We start from the raw sequence: 19,357 nt of genomic DNA on the forward strand, positions 1-19,357 counted from the left end.
TCTCTTGGAGCTATAGAGAGGAGGAAGGAAACGTTTTTAGTCATTGCTTGTTAGGCATCGGAGGGCTGGTTTCAGCTGAGCGTGTAAGGTTTGCGCTCGTTCTCCTTCCCTGAGGATTACTGACAGTGGCTTAGCCGATGCATTATACAAAAACCCGTCCTTTCCCCTCAGTCCTTCTTAGCGGATGAATTGAAACAGAAATCCAGAATACAGGTGTTGAATCTGAAGAGAAAGCTCAGTTTACATTTCTCCTGAGTGCCGCCCCAGGTGAGGGTGTGCAGTACCATGAGCTCCAGCTGGGAGACTTGCAGTGAGACTGGGGCTAAAACTGCAGCTCTTTGGAAATTTCGGCAATGAAACAAATCACCAAGGCACAACCTGGGCTTCCAGAACCATGCAGGTAACAAAGTCTCCACACTTCTCACTTGGGCAATACGAATCCTTTTTTCTTCAGGCGTGCCCGGATTTTAGTTAGCTTTTGTTTTCTTCAGCTCTGCATAAGGAGGTTCTGAATTTTCCACAACAGGTTTTAAGAATGGGTTAGACAAGGAAGGATCCAAAGTGCCCTGTGATCTCTCTGCTGATTTCCATTAAGCCGAGTTCCAATTCTGAAGCTACATCCTCCGCTACTCCACACACTGCTCTTTCTACCCAGTCAGGGGAACTAGAATAGCAACGCTTTCACGTGCTCAGATGTCAGTGACCACAGGAGATACTGCCAAGTGTAAAATCAGGTCAGGAGCCGGGACTCTGGATAAAAAGAAGGTCTCTCTACAGGAGGAAGCTTCCAAAGAAAACCTAATGTGCTGTCACTACAGGGACCGGTTATTCTGTACGTGGTACCCATTCCTTCTTCCCTTGCCTTTAATCTGAGGTGTAACTGAGACCTCCACATACCACAGGAGGCTTCACCTACAATAGGGATGAATAAGGTGGAAGAAAAATGGTGGACAGACCTAGACAGATGGATTCTACATTGGCATTAAAGGCCACTCCTCATTTGTCATCCAACCCTACCTATAAAGTACTTCTGACAAAATTCATTAAATGCGAGTTGTTCCTACGTTACCCCACGACAGTAAATTTTCCTTTGCAACAAGACTGCAGATAGCGATCAGTAACCTCTCTGCTACATTTCTCCTTCACAGGGCTCCTTTCTAGAATGAATAAAGAAGAGCTAGCAGGAACAGGAGAAAAATGGGTTGATATATTTTGCCATTAAACTAGAGCTAGGCTTCAGGTTATCATAAAAGATGCTACCCTGTGAAAAGTACATCTCACTGCCACACATTTATGGCCCTGCTGATGATGTGTATCAAATCCACCAGGTTTAAAAGTCAAAACAAGATTACCCCATCCTAATAAATATTGATCACTTCACAAGCCCCAGTTGTAAGGTCCTCCTTAATTAAACACAATGCCCAACTTTGTCTGCTTCCGAGTAGATGAGAATCGATACTTTATCATTAATGCTGTCCAGCAAAAAAGAGAAGAGCCCCATCCTCGGCTGCTGTAAATTGACCACACGGGGCTGTCACGCTTATCTAAATTACAGCGGATCTAACGAGCCCAGGCGAGGTCAGGACCCCATTGTGCTTGGCACAGAGCTGATGCACGATGCCACAGAGCTCAGCCTGCTTCCCCCAGAGGTGAAGGAAAGCACCAAGGGCTATTAAAGAAGCCAGTGGCAGAGCCAGGCCTTCCGAGGCCAGCACAGGGTGTCCACCAGCACGCAGAGCAGCCCTCCTGGTTCGTCCATGAGAGCTGATTTGGTCAGCTTCAAGAGGAGAGGGAGAAAGGGGGGCAGAGGGGAGACTTCAAAACTCCATCCCTGCCCTTGCGAGGACAGGCTGGTGCAGCTACGTCCTCCGCTGTCATCCCTCCTCAGCCTTCTGGCTGCGCTGAAGGAACCTCAGCGCCTCGGCACTCTTTGACAGTAGATATTACAGGTGTTGTCATGGCAATGATTTATGCAAGAATTAGTCACTGCAGCACTTCCACAATAGACTGGAGAACAATAGGAAAAAATGCACATTTCAAAGTTCCTGTGATACAGAGGTTGAGGGTTGGGGAGAACAGATTAGATTCCTTTCACCCCTCTGATTCCAGCAGTGACATTTAAACAGCAGAGGGAGAAGTCAGCGCCTAATCAGAAGACATTAATAGCAATCTGACAATAAACCAGACTTCACATTAAACTGTGCTAGCAGTTGCATATTTACTACTGGCCCATTTCTGAATTAATTGGAGACTGAGTAACAACTGGAGCAGAGAGGAAATTACTACATTTGCATTGTTATATAACAAGGGGAGAATCAGTTTATTGACAACAGGGTGGTTTATCCCACGTTCCCCACCACTGTCAAAAGTTGTGGGGATCATTACGAGCCACGGATGTGAGCTAGGTTAAGCTTTAGCAAAAGAAAAAACATTTTCACCCCAAACTATAAGAACTAAAAGGTTCAAGAAAAATGAGCACTTAAGTTAAAAACTCCCAGTGCTCAAACTGAACCATGTGAATTTTCTCACTTTATTACCTACAGAATATGATCGTTAATTGCGGGATCACATATTTGCTTCAGATATATAAGCTCTGGCAGAGGTATGAGGAAATTCAAACAGGGCTGTCACTCAGCTTAATAACAAATAGAGCTTCTGCTGCTCAGTGTAATAAAGGGAGTCATTCCTCTCTCACATGTGTTGATACCTCTCCATCCCCACCAAGGCTCTCTGAATTACAGGGCAATTATCCTCAATGTTCTTGTCTCTTCTGAATCAGCTCCAAGATTTACAACTGTCAGGGTCAGACTAGAAGCAAGCTTGAGCAAAAAATGAAAATGTTGTTTAGAAGCACGCTTGAAAATCTGCATCTCGGAGTCTTTCTATTCTGTTCTCGAGGAGTTGAGGTTGTCTCATCCTCTTAACACTCTCACGCTCACTTAATATTAAACAACCACTTTGGTCACAAGGAAGAGGAAACCCCCGACGTCCAGCTCTGCCATTTTCCAGCCCAAGTCATGAACGTTTCTAAAAATCAGAGTCACTTCACAAGGCCACACGGTACAATTACTTCTGAGCTCTTCCTTCTTCATTTCATGTGCTGGCTGGCAGTAAATCTTTACTAACTTCTTAATGGTTTTTAACATATGCATTGTCACATGGATTTACCATCAAACTCAGCAGTTAAGCCCAGTGAAGGCATCAGAGGCACAGAATGTATCTGTTCAAATTATATTAGTTTGTGTGGATGTCTTTAGAGGATAACAGATCCATACTGCCTGCTAGCGCTTCCATAAAAGGTATTTCTCTCTAGTTGCTTTTAACTCGTTTCCCTCGGATCTCTCTGAAATGAGAGTGCGATGGTTGGCATGAGGAAGCAGGCGGGGAGTGACCAGGCTTTGCCAATTTAAACCTTGGAGCATGGGAAAATGCTGTTCTTATTCTCCTTTATTCTTCAAGGCTCCTGTACCATTTCACATTTACTAGAGAGCTTCTTGGCCTCCCACTTTAACTCCTGACAAGAGAGAAAATACAAAGATAGCAGTGTGGCTGCTAGGACTTAAGGGATCTTAATGTTCCACTGTAAATATGACAAGCATTGAAGCTGGGTGGGAATGGCTCTTCTTCGGAAAGTCCCCAGCTCCTGGCATTTCAGAATCACAAGATCACAAGAAGGGGAAAAAAAAGAAGGGGGGGGGGGAGGGGGATTTTGGAAGAAATACTTTGATATGAGGCACAAGAAGATGTAAGCTTGGCAGAATTCAAACCAGCACTGAACATCCTAGGATTCTCACAGGCTTCTCAGATCTGGCCACTTAATTCAACATTCCCACCTAACACATCTCTTCCAGCAGCACACAGATTCTTGAGCTGTGCTGAGCACTGCGGTGCTGGAGCTGTACAATAATGAAAAGTCAGAACCCTATACAGCACAAAGGAATTCACTTCAGAGCTGGATGGAGAATGACTATCGCATTTTGCAGAGAAAATGTTTTCACTTCTGCGTGAAATAGAGCAGGCGCTCCCGTCCCCAGGAGCACCATATGGGACACAGGAGCAGGGAGCCAGAACTCCTGCGCTTCCAGGCTTTTAGCAAGTTGAGCTGCTGGGCAAGTGCTCCAGCTCTACAGCAGATCTAGGTAGGCTAAAACTGCCAAGCAGGCTGCATTCAATGACTGCCTTGATTCCTCCAGAATCAAAATCAAACTGTTTCTGCAAACAAATTTGACAAATTGGCAGATTCTGAGGGAAAACAGAACAGCATCACTTTGTAGGAAAGTTTCTGCTGAGCTCTATTCACAGCCTAGAATCCATCTCCCATAATGAAATGAACACATCAGCACCACTTAAACTCCAAAGTTAAATTAGCAATCAAAAACACTGCAAAAATAGCAGGCCAGATTTTATCCAGTGGAAGGTATAATTCTACTGATGTCAAAAACGCTATGGCAGTTTGTGCCAGCTGAGATCTAACTCCCCCCAGTTTGCATTTTTCATGTGTGTTGTTTATTTTGCCTCTCTGTCCCCAGCTCTCCTGCCAGCACCTGATGGTGAGCAGCGAGGACAGGGTAGGCTGAACTGCCAGGGTGACCCATGGCTCCTCCTGGAGCATCCTGGCAACGGACGCGATGAGCCACAAGCCCTGCAGCTAAATGCTAAGACTGGATGCTCCCAGGTTTTCCCTCTACCTGTTTGACATATTCCATTTGCTCTGGCTGGATTTTAATTTGTGAAGGAGTTACTAATAAAATGCTTTGCTTACCCGTAGCTGTCGTGCCTGCAGTCACCCACAGCGCAGCCACAGTTGGCATGATCCAGACACATCAAAACCTCCTCAGCACGCCTCATTTCCAGCGAGATAGTTAATGCACGACAAACTCATGCTTGCACTCTAATTTATTAGGGTTCATTAAGAAATAAATTATCGCAGTTTAACTAGTTACCACCCATGGGGTGAGCCAGAATAACTGTCCATACAAGCACTTTACCTATATGCAAGATAAATTGAAGCACTTTAAGCCTTACTTAAAATGCCAAAATGGCCATCATCAGCACTGCAAAGAGCATGCCCACAGCCAGCTGCAGGAGTTTAACTTCCAGCTTTGGTTTAACTAGTCTAACTTAATTTAAAATACACTTTTAAGGCTCAGGAAGAGACTGGGTGAATCTTACACTGATGGTTCATGAGACCCAGAGTCACAGAATCATAAAATCATTAAGGTTAGAAAAGACCTCTGAGATCATCTGGTCCAACCGGCCCCTTGTAATCTGCTCCAAAGAATTTCCCGTTATGCTCGATTAAGGGCTTTGCTCTTCCTCCTTTCTGCTGCTTGATTACTCACCAAAACCACTGGTAAGGTTTAATTTACCAAAGTGGATGTGTACAGACTGGATGCTCAAAGACCTGCGTCAAGGTAGTCATAACTTTTGGACTGATACGCAGCTCTGCTCATAGAAACACCTTGGCAGGGAGAATGAAGGATGAGCATCCAAGAGGAAAAGAGTTCCTCAAATATTTGCTGAGCTCTGAAGAACATAAGTACTCCAGAATTAAAACACAGGCTGGAGTTATGGATGTTTGACTGCTTTTCTATTAACCCTGCTCTGAATTACCTCAGCACTCCCTCCCACCTTCCCTGTCCATGGAAAGCATTCTCCTCTTGCACCTACACCCTTGAGAAACACCCTCCTGTTCCCCTCCACACACACTGACACGAAACAGTGACCAGTTGGTCAGATCCAACCACATCCTTTCATGTTTCTCAGGTGGGAATAAAGGAGTTGGTGCTGCAGACCAGCCCCTGACCTTCACGAAGCTAGACCAGGATGAGCCATCCCAAGCACACCAACTGCTGCAAGGCAGGGGCACAACCAGCATCTGACACACACAGCTGTGTTCAGCTGCAGAAGGGAAGAACTTCAGCCCCAGTCTCTTCTGAAGCTGTCTCTTTCCTAGCGATGACCACTGCAACCAGCTGTGTAGACATTTGTTCTTCTACGCAAATGACAAGCAGCCAAGCAGTAGGGGAGCAGCCATTGGAAAGAAGAAGAAAGGCAGGCTTGGCCGAAAAGTCAGCTGGCTGGCAGGGTTTTATCTTGTGCCTGGAAACCTGCAGTCCTGGACATGCCTGAGCACACAAATGAAGCCACAGCTGCAAGCAGCACAGTTGGGAGGGAAGATCTGACACGCACAAATAGGGAACTTTTTTTTTGCCTGGGCAGCTTTGAGAGAAGGCTTATGGCAACATCTCAATGTGATAATTGTGATGAGAGAGGCAAAAAGCAAGTAGTGAGGAAATGTGATAAACTTCAATCCCTTATGGATAGACCATGCTGCTTCTGTCCCCCTCATCCTCTCACTCTGACACACTCATGTGAGCATTCTGGACAAAACAGCAGCTTCCAGAAGCGGCAGGCAGAAGAGGGCCCTCACAAGCAGCAATTTCCTGAAGAAAACATCATGTCTCTGCACCATTGATTAATCAGAGAGCCAAAGGCTGAACAGACAAATGTCAAAGGCTAAAGATGTCAAAAGTTTCTCTCCGGAGCTCACGGAGCTGCAGTCGTGGGTCGAGATGTCAGGCGGCAGTGCCGGCGCACTCACGTACCCTGCTCGCAACCGGGTTGATTCAGCACAGCCCCGCAGCTGCCTTCAGGCAGGTTGGTAGCACCCGGCTCAGCACACAGGAGGGTTTGTACCAGCGTGATACCGAGGGGTCGCTCTCCTCCCTTTTCTCCTCTGGGGGAAAATATTTACCTTTCCTCCTCCAAGAAATGTGTCTGATGGAATGCACATAGAGGATTCAGAATTACACAAGCAATAAAGAGATAATTATAATCGTACTAATATCTTCAACTGGTCTGGAGCATTTTGGCAACACATGCTGGCGTAAGCCCAGAAAGCTATAGCAGCCAGGTGGTTAGGGACAGGTAACAGCTAAAAATAGTGAGATTAATTAATAATTGATGGTGTAGGCAGAGCACTGCAGAAAATACAATTAATGCTGAACAAACTTGATGTAACTCTGTCTTGTTAAAGGCTAATAAAATATTTCAGTGCTCTTCAGGAGCTGTGCTTTAAAAACCTCACGGTACTGGACCCTCCACTAAGGTAAATCTGCACAGCTCCACCAGCTTCAGCAGGGAGATGCTGATGTGCCACCGCAGGAAGCCACGCTGTTATATCCCCTGACCACAGCCCACGTGTAAGCCTGCACACAGATATGCACCACTCATTGTACATGTACGTAGCCCTTCGTTCTCGAAGTGTGGTTTCATCCAGCTAGTTCGTAATGTTTGCAAAAGACTGTAACGCACTGCTGAAATGCACGTGAAGTTATGAAACTTCTTATCAACTGGAGTTGCAGGCAAATGAGTCAAGCTGCCCCAAAACAGCCATCATAACAAGCTGTACAATCGGGAGCCCTGAATCCCGGATGAGTAAGTAGCAACTGGCTGACTAATTGCTGGATACTGAATAGGCAGAACCAGCGTTCACAGCTGCCTGTGGCATAATTTCCAAAGCTCACAAGAACTGACGGGCAGAAAAATACTCCATTTGTCCCTGAACTTTTCAAATGCCAGGGATCTTCTTTCCCCCATAATACTCACAGGGTTAGTAATGCTAATATCCGCAGCTGCAACGAGTAACATCAGAATAGCAGTAAAGTCCGAGTCCCTCGGATCAGTATCACCCCATTCAGATTTAAGAGGCTGGGATGTTCTCCCCAGATCACAGGACAGAACAGAAAGCACCGTCTATGGCCAGCACCCAATATGAAGCATTTATTAAGATACTAGACTAGCATAAACATCCAGGAGCTGCCATGGTCAGGAACCTATCTGTGAAGGGTTCATGTTTACATCTCCTACGTAGGTGCAATGCATCAAGCTAATTAATCTCCCGAGCTGTCTCAATGATTCCTATCAGCCCCTCAGGCTAGCACCACAGTCCAGCAGGCCACCAGCAAAGCTGCGATCTGATTTATGTTCCGACAGAAAAATTAGAGAGGGCACTTGTGAAGCAGCGCTTTCAAAGCAGAATGATGCATCTGTCATCGGCTTGTGCGCAGTAAATCCCCCAGGGCCCACAGGAATGTCTCTAGAGGAGGTGTCCCTCATAGGAGCTGCAGTGGAAGCTAGGCTGCCTGGCGCAGCAGCACCACAAGCTCCCCTCGGTGCGAACCTCAAGGAGCCAGCTAACGCTGTTAACAGCCGTCAGAAAACAGAACTAAGCAAGACCAACACAAGGCCAGCCCAGTTGTGAAGTCTTTCCCCACAGACCCCTCCAGGAGCCCAGGGCCACCGGTGGCCACCTGCCCCGCCACGCGGCCTGACGCCGCCGGGAGCACCCACCGGCCCCGCTCAGCACAGCGGCTCGCAGGGCTCTGCCAGCGACTTTGCTCTGCCCTTGAAGGGGACTAATAAATACTTCAGGCCACTGTGAGGATTAATTAGGTAGTATTTGCAAAGTGCTTTGAACATGAAAAACTTGAGCTCTCTATGCCTCTGTTTACACATCTGTTAAGTAAGTATCATAATACCTACCCCAGAGGGTTGATTGTAAGCTTAATTATTTCTTGTTTGCGAAGCACTCAGATCCTAGATGAACAATACTACGGAAACATCAAGCGTTATTGTTATTAGACTGGCAGGCACTAAAAAGTTCCTGGCCAGCTCAGGATTCCAGGAATTAAGTGGGAAAACTGAGGACTAGCTCTCCATCTGAGGCCGGCTTCTTTGGGCTCTCAGGTTTTAAATCATGAAATCGGTAAAGGAACAAATGAAAAAGATTTCTTCTAATGAGGGTGGGGAGAAGGGTTCCAGCCAGCCAGGACCGGTATGATGGGTTCCTTGCACTGCTGCAGCACCAAGAGGCCAATTAAACCAGGGCCCCATGCGTGTTGTGGAGGGCTCCTAGAGAAACACCGGACTTCATGGAACAGCAAAGAAAGCATTTCCAAACATTTGCAGTTGCTTCCTGGTAACAGTGCAGCCTACGAGCCACAGGGCTTTATTTTAATCACCATAAACTAATGGATGTTCAAAGGTGTTTGCTTTCATCAAGGGGCACTGCCATGCGCCTTCGAGCTCCCAAGGCAGTCGGTGATAAAGCTAACCACAGGAGGGCAATGGCTGCCTCTAGTTCTTTCTCAGAACTGAAATGCATCTTCTTTCTGGAGACATCTCAGCCCACCAAATTCTCCTCTGCTCGGCATAATGAGGGCATCACTCTTTGCAGGTAGCTTCTGAAGTAGCTAATTATGCTGTGCTGTGGGAAGCTGCCACACGTTCCTCATGTTCTGGGTGATCTGAGAGAGTTTAACTAGGAATAATGGGACAAAATTGTGTACAGAATATATTAAGCTGAGCATCAGGCCAAACGTCCTAGCAGGGATACACATGCATTAGGTGGTGCCTGATGAGAGCCAGGAAAAGGATCACTTTAAACTGGGCAGGGCAAAAGCAGCAAGTGAACAATCCCCCACGGGTGCAGTAGCTCTTAATCATCTCCTACAGGACCTAATATAGGAACTTATCTTCCACTGAAGAGAAAGAAGGCAAGGAAATAAGGAGACCTTCTGGTTTATACTGACTAAAAACGTGTGCGCAGTGTACCTAGTTGCTAGGAGGAAGAGCCAAACAAATCACGAAACAACAGCCAGGACTGGCAAAGCTTTAACCAGGCTTGAGAACAGAAGACAAAAAACATGCCATGTGGTAACTGAACAGCGGTACAGGACCAAGAACCAGCCTTTGCCTCATCTTACTCCAAAAGCCCCAGATGCAGAGAACAACTGGGGCACAGAAGCACATAACCAAAATCTCCAGCTCTAAAGGGAGGAACCTCCATGCAAGGTCAAAGGAGGAATCCCTTTTTTGTAGTATTGCAAAGTCCTGTGGCCCAGGCCTTGGAAAAGGCACTAGGAGCTCTTCAGTTAGCTAAAACTAAAACACGTTCAAGTTATATCATGAGTTCATAGCAAAGTAAGCAAGAGTTGAGGTCCAAGTTTTATGTTGCACCATCTTCACCATGGGAACACCTGCAGAGCAAGGCCAGTAAGAAAGGAAGAACCCTCCAGACGGTGCCATTCTTTCCACATTCTCCAGATTACACAAAGAAGGAAGAAATCCCCTTTTCCTGAACTCCATTTTTGTCTTCAGGTCACACCACTACTTTTTATTCCTGGCCAAACAAGTGTCAGGAGCATCAGTGTTTTAACTGCTAATAAGCACACAGTGAAACCACACGCTAGCATATGTACTGTTTTGTATAAAGCCTATTAATGGAGGGAAGAAAATCTCTTTTACAACCTCTTAGCACTCAGAGCAAATTCATGCCTAAGAGACAGTTGACCTGTGCTTGTTTTTTTGCAGGTCATTCTGATCTGTACTTTAATGCAAATATTTTCAAGTCAGCCTTTCAAGTCTCAAAATAATCTAGTTCTCAGGGGGAGCCTACCAGATGCACTGAGATGGATTTTAGGATGAGATTCCAGTAGGGCTGGGGCTAATCAACAAATCAGGATTTCTCTTCCTAAGGCTTTTTGTTTGTCTGTTTGTTTAACATGAAAGACAGAGCAGCCGATCTGAATAAAGCAGGATTAGCAAAGACAAACCTGACCAGCACCTCTTAATCTCAGTGCCACAGACCCGAACCAAGAACTGCAGTGAGCTCCAGGCGAGCACAGCACCATCAGAGCCCACATCCCTGCTCCCAGGCTGAGGGTGCACCAGGACGAGGCAGTTCACTTCCCTGAATCTGAGAGGCCCAATCTGAAACAGGGAACTCTGGGCTGAATGCTGCATGCAGCTGAACAAAGAGCTGCATCCCAAAGAAGTGCCATCATTCAGGGTCTACCTCCTCTGAACAAGCTGCCTGACAGCGTTGGACTCCGTTGGACTTATAAGACCCAGTCTCTTCTTTATATGTGATGCTTTACAAGTACAAGGGACACGTATACAGTGCAGGATGACATGAGCTTTGCTTCCTTTTGAGGCCAAGCTAAAAAAGTAAGTGCATGAACAAATGGAAGCACACTTTGTGCATTAGGCCACTCTCCTGAACTTAGGCTTATAGGATTCCCTAACAAGAAGGAATCAAAAAAGCCCCCCATATTGAGTCCAGTACATTTCAGCACAGGACCACCTCTCCCTACTGGTGCAGTAAGCGAGCAGAATGGGTTATTTTCCTGTTGTATGCATTTCAGGCTTTGCCTGAGGCACTCAAAGATAGTCTGCAAAGCTGTCTGGAATCCCTTGGCGTTTGTTAGCAGCTGTCGGTCCCAGCAAGTGGCAGTGATAATGAAGAGTCTAAATGGAAGAGTGAATTCAAAAAAAACCACCAAACACCAGGCAGTAAGGATCCCAGCAACAGAGCCACCTCCACACAACCTCAGGCAGCACTGGACTTTGAATCATCCTCCAGAGCTGTGGTCCAAGCAAAGGTAAGAGCTATATCCTGTCCCTTGCCTCTAACATCCCACAGCTTTGCAAGGAGGTAGAAGTGTAAGTTTCTGGCACAGGAAGGATGAAGCATGAGCACAGGCAGGTGCCTGCCCTCAACCCAACTGCCTGCAGGCTCTCGCCTCAGCTGGGCTCAGCAGGGAGAGGTCCCCTCCTGGCTTAAGAACAGCTGCAAGAGCAACAGTGCTCTTAGCTCCATAGAGAAAGATCTGTGTTTAAAAGAGGGTAAAAATCAAAGACAACATTGTTCTTTCCCTGCTGAATCTGAGCATCCGACATTCTGCACGGTATTTAACAACACCCTTAAAGGAAGAAGACATTGATAGGAAAACTGACACAGAAAAATTCACATCACCATGATATTCAGGCACTCTAAATTCTACCCACAAGCTCATGCTGTGTTTTCTGGTAGCTGACTTGAGTTCTCACAAGTTCCTTTCCCACAGGAAACAAATCAAAACCTGAGCCTCAGGATTTGTCCCTCTGTGTGGAGCAGGGCATGGCATGCGAACCACTGGCCTCCCATCCCCACAAGACTAAGTGCATTTTCAAGACATCACTTCGGACAGACCTCATTGGACAGGATCATAAATTCTGTGTAAATAAGAATTAATGATACTAATAATGAAGAGAACCCACAAATCTTCAATGTATTTGGGTTACAGATGGCTAATGCTGAGGCTATGGGAGAAGCCCTGAACCATATCAAGAGCAAGTACAAAGCAATGGTGCTCCATGCAGCTAAGGGAACAGTGCCAGTTTGCACCCTGAGAAGACCTGGCCCCCTTTGAGTTTTTCAGAAAAACCTTCAGTGGCTGTAAACAGTCTTTGCTTGTCCTCAAGACATTATAAACGGTGACAAGTAATTATCACTAACAGAGACAGGGCACCAGGGCAGAGGAAGGATGATTTGCTTTATGTTGCACAATCAAAAGGAGAAGATCAAAAAAGAGAATCCAAATGTACCTTGCCGGTCAGCTGCCCTAACCTACACCCTCCAGTCTTCACCGTGTAGGGACCAGGACTGTCAGAGAGCATCAGCCTTCCAGCAACACAGCACCCGGCTGTAGCTGCGTCTCCATCCCAGGATGCGCTGAAGCTCCAACAGCTTCCTCAGAGGTGGGGGGAAGACAGAGGAAAGTAGAAAGCAGGAGAAATCACCATCCTTTTCTCCTCATTGCCTTTTCTCTGAACAAACTCACTAGAGTGAAGCATGAGATGCAAAAGCAATTTCCACCATTACAAATGAAATCCTCCCCAATGTCCCAGTAACTTAATACAACAGAGAGACCTCACCTGCTCGCTTGAAATTTTCCACACAAGTGGTGCTCTGGACCCAGCCTTCCAGCTCTGTTCCCTTGTGTACAGAATTATGCAAAACTGGCTCTTCAAAATACAGATATCTGCCACTTTTGGCTACTCTGTCAAGTGAATCCCTCGATTGTGGAATAATTGACTGGCAGGCTGAGAGACAGGTGATTGGCACAGTAATTGAAGCAATGTCCCTTCGGTGATAAAGGGATCATGTAGCATCTGTATTAACCTGAAGGTCTCTGCTATTCAATCTTCTTTTTTGCTGTCTGGATATAGCTCTTCAGTGCCCAAACCATCCAAATATGAAGATGAGTGAAGACCAAAGTGCTAAAGCCTCATTTCATGGCAGGAGCGCAAGTTGCTTTCCCATGGCAGACCTGGGCAGCAATGCGCAGGGCTATAAATACACATTATGTTCATCTGATATATATCATAAACACTATCTGCTGAAGACATGGTCATACCTTTAACTAAAGTAGCAGATGAAGTATATATGTGTATATACAAACACACAGCACACGTGGTTTTGCAGAGATCATCACCGTCAAGAAACAGCGCCATGTGTTCCTATAACACATGGACAGTTTTGAATCCAGTGCAGGATCTGATTCCTCCCTCTCAAGTCTTGAGAACCCCCCAAAAGCTTTCTCGACCCAGTCCATACACTCTGCAAGAGCCCCCGGGCTCACGCTGTGTTTCCTGGTAGATTTGGAGGCCCCCAGGGGCTTCAGAGTGCCGCCACCTGCCAAGTCAGCAGTAGAAGACAAAGGCCACCACCTCTCCCTGGCCAAGGTTTCGCAGCCTTCTTCCATCTACCCGTGCCAGAGGGCCTGCTGCAGAATTGAGGGTGTTTCTGTTACACTATTAAAAATATAAATGAAAAGAGACCCTGAGCTCATCCATTTTCAGACTAGCTAATTTGTCCCCAGGGATTGGCTGGAGGGGCTGGGGGGAGGGAACCAGCACACTCTCTTCTGTTATAAAAATAACAAAAAGTGATGAATGACCCTCACCGCTCAGGATGGGAAGCAGCCGCTTTTTTCAGCCTGAGATAAATTACTCCTGTCACAGCAGGTAGCATAGCGATTTACCCACAATATACCCAGGCCAGCTCCTCGGCGACCTGGCTTTACCAGCCTTGCTTATCTCATCTCCAAAGATTTTGTCTTGTTTAAAATCAAAATGAGACCAATTGGGGAACAAGAGGCGAGGCTGCGTCTGCTCGCAGCAGGCAGGGCCTCGAGGAGACACATTTACATCACTGCTGCTGGGAGCGGACGTAAGGAGCTCCTAACGGAGCCTGTTTGCAGTGCACAGAGACAACAGGGCTCCATCCCTCCCACCAAACCTAAAAGCACCCCCATATATTCCTAAGTGCCACCTATTGGCATTTTTTCCTATCAGCGTTCTGCTAACCTGTACGCAGACAAGAATTCTCTTTATGGGCAGTAACTAGCAAATTGCAGCTCGGATGGATGAGTAACAGCACACAAGAGACACACAAGCCTAGCACTCAGTGCTGGGTTTGAAAAGGGCTGAATGTTGGGTTTTTTGTTTGTTTTCTCCCCTCCTGATTGTATGTGGAACACCCACCACCTGCCAGGCATCTAACTACACACAAGAGCTACCGGATTCATTTATTCAGGACAGGGAATTGATAGATTTGATTTTCTCTTCATAAGCTCTCCTCCCTGAGCTACATTTCTCTTTTCATTAATGTGCCGATGAAGGAATAAACTTTTAACTCCGAGGATCAGACCTGTCAAACAGAAGCTCCTCTGCTACCCAGGAAAAGGAGGCGGCCAGGGCAGAGGGGAGCTCCCCTGAGCCAGCCCCCAGCTCACACCTTGTGATTCTGCTTGCAGGGCTTAGGCGAGCTTTCCTCGGGGGCTTAGGTACATCAGCAACAAAAACCAGGCTATATTCTTCCATTTTGCATAGAAAGCTTTAAAAATTTTCCAATACTTCTTTGTGCACACAGCCTCTCTGCTCACTCACTCAGCTTGTTTTCTTCCATTCCACACAAGCTTGTTTTGCACACACATGTATACGTGCGTACATACAAAACGTGTACTTCATGTCTTTAAATCTTCCTTACCCCCCAAATTTGCTTCCCCAATATGATGAGACACATCTAAGGGAGATCTATTCCTGCACATGAAGTCATTCTTATCCCCCTCTATCCATCTTCCACCGTGACTCATCATGGAGGTGAAAGATCCCTAGCAGAAAAAACTCCGCTCGCCCTTACAAAACCAGCTCTTTTCCCTTGTTCCACTTCTTTGTTCCAGTTTTAACAACTTTAGGGCCAGATGATGAACACAGTGCAAGCAAAGGCCAGCCAAGCTCTGATCAATAGTATTTGACAATAAAGTAACCAGCCCTTTTGCACTTTTCAATTTAAATTTGGGCCCTCCCATCACTGTGCTACGAAGGGAAAGCATTCGCTCTCCGGAAGGGTACAGAGCAGATAGCAGCTGGCATTGTCGTCTTGAAAATGAGAGCAGCACTGAGTTTATCCACACCAATAAGAAAAATCCCTCAGAGTTTGGAGTTCAATTCTGAGTCATGTCTGTAGACCTAAGGCAACCAAGGCAAGGCTGAACCAAATGGTGAAAATTTTGGCTGGAGACTATTCCTGCACTGGAGTGGTGAGACCCATGGAGAGAGGAGAACCCCTGACATACATCAAGGTGCTGCTGGAAGGATGAGTGCATGATTTTAAACCAATTTTCTAGTGGAGACAAATCCTTCTTACCTGAGTGAATACAATGTCCCAAGCAAAAAAGGGAAAGTGAGTAGACAGAAATCCCTTTTCTGGTTACCTGGAGCCCCACAGTTTGTGGGAAAATTTATATATATATATATATATATAAAGATACCAACCTAGATAATCCAACCTAACAAACTTCAGAGGAGGGTTCGAGGCACAAAGAAATGCAGTTTTATCAGTGCCACGTAATGCCCTTTGCCACAACCTCCTCCCATAGGGGCAGGCAAGGAGGGTTCTTTGGCCATAGAGGAACACACAGCCTTGTGACCTCCAGAGGCTGGAGGAATCCCTCTCTCATCAGTAGCTTTATTCTGCTTCCAGGGAGAGGTGACAGGGAAGGAGTCATGGGAGCTGGTTTTACCCTGCCCTAAACAAGTTTAGGCTGGAACTGAGTCATCTGGGATACACCACCGCATCGATTCCTTCTCTGCCATCAGATTGAGAACGATGCTGGTGGGGCTTTGCTCAACAGCTGGTGCAACTCGGCAATTCCTGTGCGAGCAGGGTGTGAAACGGCACAACATTAGATGGGGTTTCTATTCACTTTGCCAATTATGCTTTCTGCTGGTTTGCACTTTATGTCATATTTCATATTGGCACAACCTGCATCAGTAGGATGGAGCTTGGCCTCAGAAAGCAACACAGAATTTGCTTTGACTTGAGTGGAAAGTTTGCCAGAGGCTGTATTGTCAGAAGGGGGAGAAAATATTGCATATGATACACCATCACTGCTATAATTAGCTATTTTTCATAGCTGTAAGTCCTAAATCTCACACAGGGCTTATAGAGATGGACAAATAGCATAAAGTGAAGAACAGGTTTGTTGCAACAACCAGCCATCAGGTAACCCTCCATGGATGGATTGCAGTGAAACTTCACTGACAAAGCCTGGCAGTATTTCCCCCACACTATTACACTTTTTTTTTAAAAAAAAAAAATTCACTTTTTAGCTGGCCCTATTCTCTGAGCACAGCACCATACCTGCTTCATCTTGGGGTTAGCTCGCATGCAGGGGTGCATGCACGGGAGGCACCAGCAGCCCCAGCAAACCATCCAAATACCCGTTAACTTCCCCTATCTTGTCTCTTCTGGTTCCTAAGACTGCTGTAACTGTGGTCATGCTCAGAGGGGAAAGGTAGCATGGCAATCACAGGAACCAGAAGAGAGAAGGTGACTCCTCCACCACGACAATGAGCCCCAAGTGGTGCTTTCAAAGCAGAGTTGTGCTTCTGACTTTCATGGTGTCTTCCAGGGTTAATAAACCAAGGGGTAAATATGCACATTTAGCACGATACCCTGCCTATTGCAGACCAGAGACCTTCCTCGTACTAAAGCCTGCTTGAACAAGAGCAGTCACTTAGACAATTACCTGATCTCGACAGAACGTCGGCATTCACACAGAATCCGTTGCAGTCCTTGGTCAGTTATTCCAGGAGGTAAGTATCATCAGAAGTTAAAATATGTACCTTGGTTCGAATTTCTTGCAGCTGAGCTCCTTACCCCTGGACTTGCTCTTCTTTTATCCCAGGAAAGTAGAAGGAAAATTAGCTTTATTGACTTACAGCAAGTTACTCTTCATTTATTCCAGATATACAAGGAGAGAATCAGCCCCACTGGAGTTACTGCTGATTTACAATAGGTAAGTAGGTACACAATTACTTCTGGTGATTTACAACAGAGTTACCTGTTATTTATTCTAGGTATTTAAGGGTATATACACATGGGGGCCCTAAGGAAAATTAAACCAAATTAATTTTAAAGTGGATTAGTTAAACTGTGTTAGACCATGACACAAACCCTCTTCAGAATTAAAGAGGCCTTAATTCATTTTAGTTCATCCTAACTCCTTCCCCAGTGAAGAGTCTCAGCCCAAGTGGAGGTACTGGGATTACAATTGCCGAGCAGGAGGAAAATTGGCCCTGCTCATTTCAGAAGCTGTCATTGCTGCTTTACACCAGGAAGAGGAGAGCAAGGAGAGCAAGTTGCATTGACATCAGTGGTGTAAAACCTCCAACTTGTACCAGAGAGGCTTTACAGCCTTAATCCAAGACAGACTGTCCTGCTCAAGGCAGGTTAAGAGCTCAGAAAGCAATCACAATCTTTATTAGTTCCTAGCAGCTCATTCCCAGCGCCCCTGGCCAGCCCTTCAGCTCCCTGAGCCTGCTCCAAAACAGCCATTCTGCAGTGGGGTAGCTGGGGCCGTCACACCTTGCTTAACGTTCCTGTGTAAAGAACTCTGGTTTAGCTGCTCAATCTCTCCTTCCCAGTCCTTCAGGTCTTATCTGAAGGGGTGTGAGGCCGAGGAAGTGCCAGGGTCCTGCAGAGCAGCCCTGCGATAGCCTCTGCGATGCGACTTCCTTCGGGACACCCGCTCCCCAGATCCAGGCCGATCTCCCCTCCCCTTACAGGAGAGGCAGCACAACCCTCAACATGCTCTGAAAGGACAGCTGAGATCCTGGAGGGAGAGCCTTTCCTTCCAGCTAAGAGGCAGAAGCAGCACAGAGCTGACCATGGAAAGCCTCCATGCTCTCCCCTCGCTCACACATCCCCTGCCTTAACCTTTTCTGTCCCCTGCCTTCCCCTCTCCTCCCTGCTCACCCTCATGCAGTATTTCTGTCTCAAGCCATCTCCTTTACCATCTCAGCTCACGCACTGTTCCTTGTAGAAGAGCAAAACCTCTTTTCTCCTTCATTTCCCCTGCTCTTCTCTTACATCCCACTTTTTCTCCATGACCTTTTCCTCTCCTTGGTGCTGCTGAGCACGCCCCAGAGACCAGCTGGCAGCGTGACAAAGATGCGGGAAGTACTCACTAACAAACAGCTTAAGCAAAAATACCCAGGCCAGGTCCTAGCCACAGGAGCTGCTCGCCTGGGTAAAAGACGAAGGAAGACGCAACGCACACAAAGACATCCCTAATAAAAACAGTTACTGCTAAACAGGGAAGTAACCTTTTTCCGAAAGAGAAAGAGCAAAGCATTCAGCTGCCATTTAGCTACGTGCATTTACAGCATTTATGAAGTGCCCTATCAATCATCAGGCTGGAATGTGAATTTTAGAAAGAACCGGCTATTTACAGATGACAAGAAGCTTTTTCATGGCCTTTTCTCTGCTTTAACAAGCAGCCATCTCACAGCTGCAGGGGTGAGGTTTCCTAAGGCAATCCTGTTTGCAAGCACGACGCCGTGCCCGAGGAGCTGCAGCGGGGCCGGCACTGCCGACCCTCTGCTGTGCTGCAAGAAGAGACGTCGGAGCTCCTCGTCTGAGCTGATCTTTAATGACTTTATGGCAGCCTCATTAATGGCTCGTGGGTTTCACAGACACTGTAATTGTTCTATCGTTTCAAAGTTAAGAATTCCAAATGATCAGATATTAATTAAAATTTTCCCTTTTGATTTCAGGGCAAGAATCCACCTGGGAGCTCAGCTGGGCTGATGGGGGACTGACACGCCAAAGCAAGGGCAGGCTCCCTGTGGCTGTGCAAAACGCCAGTGTCCAGGGACGTTTAAGGCAGCTGTCAGCATCAGCCTTGGCTTTGGCACATACCTGGATTGCCCACCTGGGCAAAATACTTCTTGCTCATTAAAAAAGAGGCTTGCAGAATGCTTTGCTTTTACAATAAGGTACAAATGCACATTAGACAAAGTCGGGTAGAGTGAAACTCTCAGATACGGGTGTGATTCTAAGGACAGAGCAGTGCGATCACTGCTGTAGATAAGAATCAAACATTTTCCTAATCTAACAGACTGTGCCAGGCATGATACACTTTTTTTTTTCTTCTAGTTCTTGGCATCACCTTACTTTATG

General features: G+C 46.5%; 1 long non-coding RNA gene across 4 annotated transcripts in view; it reads right to left on the bottom strand.

Annotated features, from left to right (window-relative positions):
• Window positions 1–627: 627 nt before the first annotated feature.
• Window positions 628–19,357, bottom strand: part of LOC118177559 — a 68,068-nt gene continuing 49,338 nt past the window's right edge. For all 4 annotated transcript variants that reach the window (XR_004755857.1, XR_004755855.1, XR_004755858.1 and 1 more), the window contains one exon: window positions 628–3,514. This is a non-coding gene — a long non-coding RNA (uncharacterized LOC118177559). The remainder of the gene's footprint in view (window positions 3,515–19,357) is intronic.

The sequence above is a fragment of the Oxyura jamaicensis genome, chromosome 23, assembly GCF_011077185.1.
Source record: "Oxyura jamaicensis isolate SHBP4307 breed ruddy duck chromosome 23, BPBGC_Ojam_1.0, whole genome shotgun sequence".
Lineage (NCBI taxonomy): Eukaryota > Metazoa > Chordata > Aves > Anseriformes > Anatidae > Oxyura > Oxyura jamaicensis.